Source organism: Monopterus albus, unplaced genomic scaffold (assembly GCF_001952655.1).
Source record: "Monopterus albus unplaced genomic scaffold, M_albus_1.0 scaffold27.1, whole genome shotgun sequence".
NCBI classification, from domain to species: Eukaryota; Metazoa; Chordata; class Actinopteri; order Synbranchiformes; family Synbranchidae; genus Monopterus; species Monopterus albus.
The window spans coordinates 2736162-2747020 of record NW_018127907.1 but is presented as its reverse complement, the minus strand read 5'-3'; the positions used below and the strand labels follow the sequence as shown (position 1 = coordinate 2747020).

Here is a 10859-nt window from a genome sequence, read left to right as displayed (position 1 = left end):
AATATTTTTATCTATCTTTGAGTGTCCTTATGTATATATATTTATCTAAGTGAAGGCATGAGACACCTGATTCATTGTTTATATCACACTCATAAGATGTGTTTTTGTACAGTTTTATTCACCTCTGTCAGCACTGATCCTCTGTTTCTCTGTGACTTGCTTAGCTGAGCTGGTGTGCTTCAGCCTCCCTCCTTCCGTTATAATCCCTTCCTTCCTTCCTTCCTTCCTTCCTCTCACCACAGCGATATCCCCCTCATCTTCCTCCTCTTTCATGCCCCAGATAATTTCTCTCCAGTTGCCAAAAGGGGGCAACAAAGCGACACTTTTCACCACCCTCAAACACAAAAAGTCCCCAACAGCAAGCTTGCGTGTTTGTACTTTCTCTCTCTCTCTCTCTCTCTCTCTCTCTCTCACACACACACACACACACACGCACACACCTACAGAACCTTAGCTTCTCTTAATTTTCTTCATTAATCTCTCTTCTGTCACTTAGCCCCTTCCCAATTTTTCAATTTATGCTCATCAATAAAAATCAGTAATGATAAAGTCCAGGATACAAGAGAGGAAGGCAAGAAAAATGCCCCCCCCCCCACACACACTTTCTGGCGTTTGTGTGTGTGTGTGTGTGTGTCGTGGTGCTGAAGGAAGAGCGCCCTTCACATGGGGAGAGAGAGCAACTGAGAGAAGCAGCCAGCTGTCTGCCCCGTTCATTCCTATTGGCGTCTGAAGTTTAACAACATACTCATTTCTTCTTTATCTAGGACAGGAACCTATCTGGCATCAGAAAGTGTACGTGAGGGTGTGAATATCAATTCATTTCATGCACCCCCCTCCCCCTCCCCCGGCTGCTCCGCGCGCTCTCATGGACTCTCTTAAGGCACTTTGGATAAAAGCCACAGCAAGAAATGGCAGATTTTATGTCTCTTATCTGTGCTTCTCTGTGCAGGTGGTGAGATATCTGAGAGAAACGAATGAGGAGAGGAATGATTTATTTCTGCACAACAGAAAAAAGGCATTCGGCCACGGAGCCAAAAGTGGGGTTTCTCTTTTCTAGTTGAATCGCGGGAGCGGGCTCTTTTCTCCACCTTGTTCTTCTCCTCTCCGCATCCTGTCCGTTCTGTAGCTGAAAGCAAGGAGATCCATCTCCCCTCTCCTCCTTTCCCCAGCTCTTCCCATCGGTTTTGGCGGAAAGCCCCCAAAAACGCGGTTCAAGGCTTCGCGGCTTCTCTTCTCCCACTGCTCAAGCGCCGCAGGAAGGATTTCCAAAAGTCTTTTCAAGTGGACCTGTTCGTAGTTATGGCAGTGAAGTGAAGCTTAGGATCGCATCCAGTTAACAGAAGGGAGGTAAAGCACTCTGACCTGTATAGGGACGTTTTACTGGAGAGGAAGAAAAGTAAAGGACGGAGGAAAGAGGAAACGGGGGGGAAAGAAATCGAGAACATGCAGCGTCTCTTATTTCAGGTGGTTTAGGATAAAAAGAGCAAAAATAAAGAGCAGGGACCTTGCCCCGCAACCTTGAATTTTAAATATTCCACTGCAATTTGGTTATAGACTGATTGCTTTTTTATCATCAACTGACTTATTGATTGATTGATTGATTGATTGACTGATTGGCTGTCGGACATTAACATCCGACAAACTTGGACTTGTGTGGGATTTTAAGACGCAAAGCGAGCTCTTCACCCCAGCTGTCCTCTGTTGGCATGAGATGGTGCTTGTCTAACAGCGCCTCTGGGTTGATTAATTGATTAATCAATGTATTGAACCGGTCAAGTAGGACGTTATTGATCGACTATCTTATCATTACGTTTACTTTCCTGCCACTTTCTCTCCATCTTAACATATGAAACAAAGTAACCTGCTATAAAAGTTTTAATAAAGCTTTTAGATATATATCAGTCCATGTTTAAATCCCTTTAGGATTATTACATGAATGTTAACATGTCATAAAAAATCCCACCTGGGTGATGTCGCTACATTAAACCCTGTAAGAATATTGGAAAAGCCGAAAGTACCGTAACCTGCTATAAAATGACTATAAACGTATGACAGCGTCGCTGTATGAGTATTATAAGAGTTTTATAGGGATTATTATAGTACAAGTGCTTCTCGGGATTCAAGTTTGGAGATTGGAAGTTATTTTTGGTTGTGCACAGTATAGGGCGACTCTTCCACACCGGACAGAGACAGAAACAGACTGAGCAGAGAGGTCCACCTACTTGTCTCTGTCTTGCATCCCATCCTGAAAGAAAGGACCGGGACAGACAGACAGACAGCGGAGAGAGAACGAGAGGGAGAGGAAGGGGATGCGTGACTGCGGCTAATTGGACGTTAGCCTTGCAACATTTTGAAGAAGAAGGGAGAGGAAAGTGATTTTGTCCGCAAGAGGTTACAGGTTTTTATAATTTAATTATTTATTTATTTATTCATTGGAAGAGGCTAGAAGAAGACACGACCTCCTTCATCCTTTAGTGTGTCCATCTATCGTTTTTTCCTGCCCTCAGAAGACTTTTGAGTAGGTAAAATCCCCACGAGCGAAGGAGACATTTGGCTGCATCGGTCAGGTCTGAGACAGAAGAAAGAGCCAGAGTGGGATTATTTCACTCACATTTTACAAGATTTTCGTCTGTCCAAGATTCTACAATCAGCGCAGACTGGATTCAGGATTTGTTACTCCGAAAAACCAGGTAAGAGGACATCACGGTCCGATTTTACGCGTGTGCACCCATGTGTGATGAGCTTGCTTCGTGGGCTGTTTGTGTACATGCGGAGAATGAGAGGAAGAAGGAGAGACATTTATATCCTTCAGCCGTGCGCGCCTGGTCCGTGGGTGTTTGCGTTTTTACGCACGAGTGAGAACGAGAGTGAGGGAGAGGGAGAGAGAGAGAGTCGTCTAACAGCATGTGTGTGTGTCCATGTATTAGTGAGAAGCCAAACATCATGGGTGAAAGGCATCCCCTCCAGGGCAGAGCAGGAGCATTCAGCCACAGAATAGGCAGGGAATACACATATGCACGGAACATCTGCACATGTGTATGCATGTGTATAAAATTAGACACACACTTTGCTGGAATAAAAAAAGCCTGAACAAACAGATGAAAGAACAAGCCAACATAAAGTGTCTCAGTGAGGTGCTGGGTCACCATGTGGCACCAGAACAGCTTCAGTGCACCTTGGAATTGACTCTACAAGTCTATAAACTCTACTAGAGGGACAAGCGCCATTCTTCCAAAAGATATTTATTCACATGGTGTTTTGGTGATGGTGGTGGAAATGTTGTCTAACATGTCGCTCCAGAGTCTCCCATAGGTGTTCAGCTGGGGTGAGATCTGGTGACTGTGAAGGCCACAGCATCATTTTCATACTCATCAAGCCATTCAGTGACCCCTCATCCAATGGATGGGTCCACTGGCATCCTGGAAGAGACCATTTATTTTGGTTTTTTGTTTCTTTTGTCACCCGTCTGTATATGCTGCGTGAATTCCCTTCAGCCAGTGATGAACCTTTTGGTGAAAAGGTGCTGTTTTAGTTCCACTGTATAATTTTCCCATTTGTTTAAGTCTTCCTAAACAGAGACCCTATTTGTCTGAGTGCTTTACAGCCCAGCAGGTGCTGTCTCTCCCTTCCTCCCTCTCTGTCTCCCTCTCTCTCTGAAAGTGTACAGAGAAAGAGATTGTATGTGAGTGTTTGTATGTGAGAGAGCAGTGACGCAAAATGTACGTTTATAGAGTAACGGTATGAGAGATGAAGAGTGGATGTGTGTCATCTAATCGTGTGTGTGTGTGTGTGCTACACTACAACAAGAGGACATTCACACACACACACACACACACACCTACACACAAGGCAGAGAGATGTGTGGGATTTAATTATCTGAGCCGTTTAGCAATAAGATGTACATCAATTGTCAGAATTAGGGGCAACTGAGCTCCCATCGGAGGCTGCGGATGTGTTTGTGTGTGTGTGTGTTGATTTATAGTATGAAGCCAGTGTCGTATAGATCTGACCACTTGGTACTGTAGATGGACTGGTAGCAGAATGACTCTGTCACACTGACCAACACCGGCCATTTATTACTGGCATGGGGAGGGGGCTTGTTTACAGCAGGGAAGAGAGAGGAGGAAAAGTTAGAGAAAGAGAGGGCATGTGGTGGAAGACGTGTCTGGACCCCTTACTTATGTAGAACTGCCAATACATTCAAGTAAAATACTCCAGTAAAAGTTAGTCCTGCATTCAAAATCCTATTTCAATAAAAAATAAACAGTGTGCTTAATGTATAACAAGTGAGATCACTTGTTCCGCAGAAATAATGTCCCTTTGTAACTGATAAACTATCATAGGTGGAGCTAATATTTAGCTACACAAGATTGTAGTTTTTTCTTTGGGCTTCTCTTGTGAAAATGTTGAATAATTTGACCTTTTTGGGCCTTGAACATGTAAATGAAACCAACTGAAATGACATCTGAAATGTGAAAAGGTACTGATTAAAAGATTAGCAGTGTGGGAAAGCAGAAAAAAAAACACTTCAGCTTAATATTTTATCACATTTTCTTATCTTCACTCCCTTATTGTGAATTTCTGGATACTTTTATATCTGCAGGCTAATATTTAAATGACAACCTGCAGTGAACTGGCCAGACTGAGTGAACTGACCAGATGCCCAGATAGGGTGTGTCTCATGTCCTATATCAGCTCTGACGAGTGAGGAGGCTGCTGGAGGAGCCGTGAATAAGGATAGATGAGAGCATCCTTTGCAGAAGTTTTTTTATTTTAATAATCTGACACGCCCATTTATTTGAAATCAATTGGTGATTGGACATTTCAGATGAAGGATCGGAGGAAATACAGCTCATGTCATCAATAATGTGTTACCTTGATTCCTCTCTCCTCTCATGCTTTCCTTGCATTTTAAGGAAAAGATGTGAGTGAGGGACAGCAATCCGCCAGATGGATAACAGATGGGATAAAAGCAGGAGAGCTCACAATCCAAAGGACAGAAATTTGAGAAACAAGAGAAGATTGGGGATGTAGGGAGCAAAGGAACAGGGAGGTTAAAAGTAAAAAAAAAAGCACAGTGAGCAGTTAGACTAGTAGAGGAAGAGGAGAAGAGATATAGTGAATTGAGAGGGGAGGATAGATTTAGAGACATGAGGACAGGAGAGAGGAGAGAGAGATCCATAAATTGTGGAAGGAATGATGGAGCATGAGAGGAGAAAGACTGGACGAGATGACAGCAGGATGAATGAGTGAGAAAGAAGAAGAGAGAGTGTGGGAGGATGCTATTGAAATGCCATAAGCTGCATTACTGAAATATTGTTGAATCAGCCTGTTTACACAAATTATTCTTACTGTGGCCTGGTTTATAGAATAAACTGAAGAACTGATGATTTAAAACCTCACAAACCCACTTCAAATGGTTTCCTAAGCAGCAGCGAGGAAGAATTGCATTCAAGGCAAAGATGAACTCACAGCTCTCGCCTACTGGCATTTACCTCCGCAAAACCCACCATTGTGCAGCTTTAGCTGAACCCTTACAGAATCCCAGAGTCGCCTGAGAAATAAAAATTTAGCCACGAGATCCATTTATTAGCTGTTCTGGAGCTTTAGGTCATGTTGCTTGATCTTCCACAGCAGATGGTGTTTTGTGTAGAATAGATGTTCATATATCGTCTTTTTTGGCTCAGAAAAAATGGAAATTTCACAAATGTCAGTTCTAAACCACATCCACTGAGGAAGATCATGTGATATGATCAAACACTGCAACTTCCAAGGTCAATAAAGAACTTCATTCACAGTTTTGCATGCATTACAAAATACACCAAAGTACTCTACAAACTCTGGAGCTGACATCTGACACTCCCATAACTGTTTCATGTCCACAGTTAGTAAGCTAAAATCTATTAACACCAATTGCAGAATCTACAGTTATGTGCAGTGTTTTCTTCAGTCTCCAAACCCAGTTTTTTTTGGATCTCTGTGGTTTTCCGAGGCTCTGATGATCCCTTTTCTGTTAGAGACCTCTGATCAGTCATATGCCGCCTGGCACGTGTGATACTTTTCTGACTTGTTTTGTTGCAAAATTTCAAAGACTGATTTTGATCAAAGTGATGCTTTGCAATGTAGGGATCCTTACGTGCCTGTGAAACTCCAGGATAATTTAATGCCATCTATGCTGAAATGATCAAAGAGTCTTTAGGTGTGCCATTTGAAAGAACTTGCTCAATGGCATTTTGGCAGAGACAGAAATGCATTCAGCCTGGTGGTTAATTGCACATTGAATATCTAGAAAACAGAAAGCACATTTTATCAAGGCTGACTAGAAATGACAAGGTTATGCAAGTCAAGCCTAATTTACAGTGGTGTGAAAAAGTGTTTGCCCCCTTACTGATTTCTTATCTTTTTGCATGTTTGTCACACTGTAATGTTTCAGATCGTCAAACAAATTTATATATTAGTCAAAGATAACACAAGTAAACACATCATGCAGTTTTTAAATGAAGGTTTTTATTATTAAGGGAAAACAAAATCCAAAACTATAGAGCCCTGTGTGAACAAGTGTTTGCCCCCCTGTCAAAACACTGGTTTATCGCACCTGAGTTCAATTTCTCTTGCCACACCTGTTCGCAATCAAGAAATCACTTAAATAGGACCTGCCTGACAAAGTGAAGTAGACCAAAAGATCCTCAAAAGCTAGACATCATGCCGAGATCCAAAGAAATTCAAAAACAAATGAGAAAGAGAATAATGGAGCTCTATCAGTCCGGAAAAGGTTATAAAGCCATTTCTAAAGCTTGGGGACTGCAGATAAGAAATCAGTAAGGGGGCAAACACTTTTTCACACCACTGTACTTTTAAGCTGTGTGTGTTATTAGGTGTTTTACAAGAGTGTATATGCAGTAAATTAACAGTGCTGTGGTGTCAGGAACACTGGGCTCTGAGGACAGCAGGATGCTCTTGTCAGTGTTGGGCAAGCAGTTGTAAGGTTCAGAAGAGCAAGTGTGTAATGCTGAGTTAATTCATATGTTTAGATGAAGTTTAAAAGAATATATTTGCAATGTTTACACAGAGAAGAGAAAGAAGGAGAAAACCCCCCATGTTTCCCAACATTGCTTAATTTTCATATGTAATTTTAGTATTTTAGAAATGTTCTTGTGGCACTGCTCTGTTTTGACTATTGTATATATGAATGTTTTGTGTTTTTATCTTGTGCCCCAGAATGTAAGCTAGTTTTCCCAGCTGGGATAATAAAATGACTGAACTGAAAGAGACTATTAATAATTTACTTATAAGGGATATAAGTTAATAATTTACATATTTACAAGTAGAAGTATTTTGAACATCAACTTTAAAATGGTTTAATTGTGGATTTCCTTGCATTTATCTTAGTGTAAGTCCTCCTAGTATCTGATTGGTCTGGACAGTGACATGTGAGTTAGGAACAAGAAAGTTTTGTTGTAAGCTGAAGAAGCATGGCAAGGTCAACAGACCTGCTCTAGAAATCAGAATCAGCTTTATTGGCCACGTGTGTTGGACACACCAGGAATCTGACTCTGGTACAGCAGCTCTCAGTGCATATGTGCATGGCCTTATGTAAGGCAGCAGTGGGCAAATAACCAATATAAAGCTGAGAACAGAAGTAAAGAAGTAATGTGCAATCAAGCAAAAGAATGAGCCTTAGGAGTAAAAATAAAGTACTATATACAGACAATCTGGATTCATCTGATTGATATGTACAAGGTATATATTTACAGGTATAGCACTGAGGGTTATTGTCCAGTCTTACTGTCGTGGGTTAAGTGTTCATCAGTGACAGCCCAGGGGAAGAAACTGTCCTTGTGCCTGGTTGTTTTGGCGTACAGTGACCTGTAACGCCGTCCAGAGGGGAGGAGTTCAAACAGATTGTGTCCGGGGTGTGAGGGGTCTGCAGTGATCCTCTCTGCCCTCCTTTTGACCCGTGAGGTGTACAGGTCCTCCATGGAGGGGAGGCTTGCACCAATGATCTTTTCTGCAGTCCTGACTGTCCACTGGAGTCTGTTCCTGTCCTGAAAGTTATCTGTCTCTAAATAAGAGTAATCCAACCATCACCTACCTAACCCGCATGTTACACGATCACATACTCTTTACAGTTTCCTCAAAGAGCAAGTACGGTATGTTATTTTACTAATTACTTATGAGCAAAAGTTATCAGTTACATTACAATATTTCATTACTCAGCCTCCACACCCACCCAGACATGTACATTAACATGTAATAATAAAGAGGACATGTTGTGATTTAGCCAGCAATCAGTTTGCGGTTCTGAGGTTTTACCTTTAACAACCACTGTCCCTGCTGAGTGCACTTAGGTCTCCAGAAGTCCTGTCATCACAGTTAGAGGTTCATGCTTCATACCCCTCCCCAACTCTGATCAAAGCCTGACGATTCCTGAATGTTGGCTTGCCAGTGGCAAACATTAGTAAGAAGATACAACATGGAAACTGGGAATCATTGGGTGACACAGGTCTTGTTACTGGGATATCAGAAGTCAGTTTTCTTACAGTAAAGCTTGCCACCTCCCCCCACCCTTGACCAATTCAGATGGAGTATACTGGTCCCTTCAGGCTGAGTTTAATCCTGAATTGGTCACTTGCAGCTAATTTTAGAATTGAGTTGATATTCTACCAGATGTCATGTTCTGTTCAGTTTAATGGGGAAATGCTTGATTATTTGTTTTAGGGTTTGTAAGCAGCCATGGTGTGACCAGTCTAACACTATGAGGACAGAAGTCGTACATTTGAGCCTTGCAAACAGGGTGACTAAAACATTAAAACATGTCGTGTGAGTTGACACGTCATCCAAGAATAATGAAGTCATGCACTGTCAGCATGGCATTTGCCGGGTTGCTTTATCAGTGGTGATAGAGACAAGTAAAAAGTAAAAGTTTACTTTTCTTTACTTTCCTAGCTTTCAGAACATAAATTTTACAGCAGGTAGTTACATTTCTGGCCACAAGCAAATTGCAACACATGCAGAGCGGGGTTTAAATGCTACTGCCTCTACAACTACTACAAATAACAGTACAGGGTTATGGAACTGTTATGGTGCCTGTATGTCTGTTCACATCTCTGTAGAGGTCAGGTTCATCTCAGACAGAAGCCCTGCAGCTAAGGATTCACCGCTTCACTGTTTTACTTGTAGTCAGCGTGGTGGACGTCTGCTGACATGAGGGTTTGTACCAAGATGATATGGTTCAAACCCTGATGGTGAAGTGCTTGTGTGTGCGAGCTCTGACTTACATTAATTAACCCCAACACAGTAGAAGATTTGTGAAACTTTTGATGATTTGAGTATGGATTTGTTTTCATCTGCATTTCCAGTGGGAGAACACACATTCACCCTTCAGGCTGCAGTATTAACACAGACCCCCAAAAAGCAGAAGTGTCATTTAGTGGTATACAGCTACAAAGTTTAGTGTTTCTCACAGCATCCCTGAAAGTAGGCACCAGTGTCCCCTCGCTGCATCAGTCATATTTCCAGTAACAGTGTCTGGATTACAGCTATTTACTGTTCTTGGGTTGGACGTTCTAGTCGCAGGCCTCTTTCTGCTATAACATCAATTGACAAAAGGGCAATATGCTTTAACGAGACTGGATCCCAGAACGAGACTATATTTTTCATCTTTGTCCTGGGTAGGAAAAGTGTAAAAAGGAAACCTTGGCAATGGAGCAATACCAAGATATTTAATCTTGCTGCTGGCTTTTTTGAGTTACATTTGTTCTGCTGAGACACAAACACTGTCCTGCATTTAAACCCTTGGGTCTAAGGAAGCAATGGGGCTTCCATGGCAAACGCCAGGTTTAATGGACTTCTGGTTGTCACAGTGAGTGCTGAAAAGGGTTTACATTTTCATTGTTAAAGAATTTATGGTTAAAGCTTGATGCTTTAGTATAAAATCACAGAAAGGAGCTGCTTATTTTACTGTATTTAAATTACATGTTACATCATTTGCCTTCTTCTTTAAAGACTAGAAATGGTTAAATAGGGGTACAGCAAAAATAGAACGAGTGTGTGGTAGTCTACAGCACCTCATGGATTTTTAATGTTTCTCATAGTTGTAAATGAAAAGAGGGTTGTCGGCAGTTAAAAAGAGCTGTTGCATCACACATCACTAATTTATCGATTATAAAGGATACAATATTTGTTGAGTGTGTGTGTGTTTGTTGGTTAGTGTAGAGGGTGTTGCTGGGGGTGCCCAGGCGATGGTGGGGAATTCTGCCTCCATCAAACAGAAACACATGTCAGTAGTGATGGAAGCAGGGCCACTCCTTTGTTTGTAAGGAACATTATGGTTCACATAATCTTGGCACACACACATAAAAATAATATCAGAAAATATACAGTATTAACAGTGGTCTATGGGATGATAATGATCTACTGAACATACTAGCAGGTGAGTTGGAATTTACTGAGCAATAACTATAGTCTGATACCAAGTGACCAAGAACCATTGTTGATCCTGTTCCTGTCATTAGCAGTAATGCTGTTACCCCAACATACAGCAGCATAAAACAGGGCACTGGCCACAAAACTTTGATAAAAAGCATTTAAGAACTGCCAGGTGCCTTTGCAAAAACGTTAGTTGAGATATGAATGGTTGCCAGGAGATATATCTTAATGATTTAGGTGAGCATACTACTTTTCCATTAGAGCCACTAAAGGAAAAGCCAGGATGTGTCGCTGTGTCAACAACTATTGGGACTGATTGCAATGAAATCTGGTACATTAATTTTCCACCAGGATGAATCAGTCAGTGAATTCATCTTTCATTTTTAATTTGCCCAATTCTGTAGTTTATGATTAAATACTTGCAAAACTAA

At 41.5% G+C, this 10859-nt stretch overlaps 1 protein-coding gene across 2 annotated transcripts in view; it reads left to right on the top strand.

Annotated features, from left to right (window-relative positions):
• The first annotated feature begins 695 nt into the window (after nucleotides 1-695).
• Nucleotides 696-10859, top strand: part of il1rapl2 (interleukin 1 receptor accessory protein-like 2) — a 395718-nt gene continuing 385554 nt past the window's right edge. For both annotated transcript variants that reach the window (XM_020595451.1, XM_020595453.1), the window contains exon 1: nucleotides 696-2690. The gene's annotated coding sequence lies outside the window, so the exon portion shown is untranslated. The remainder of the gene's footprint in view (nucleotides 2691-10859) is intronic.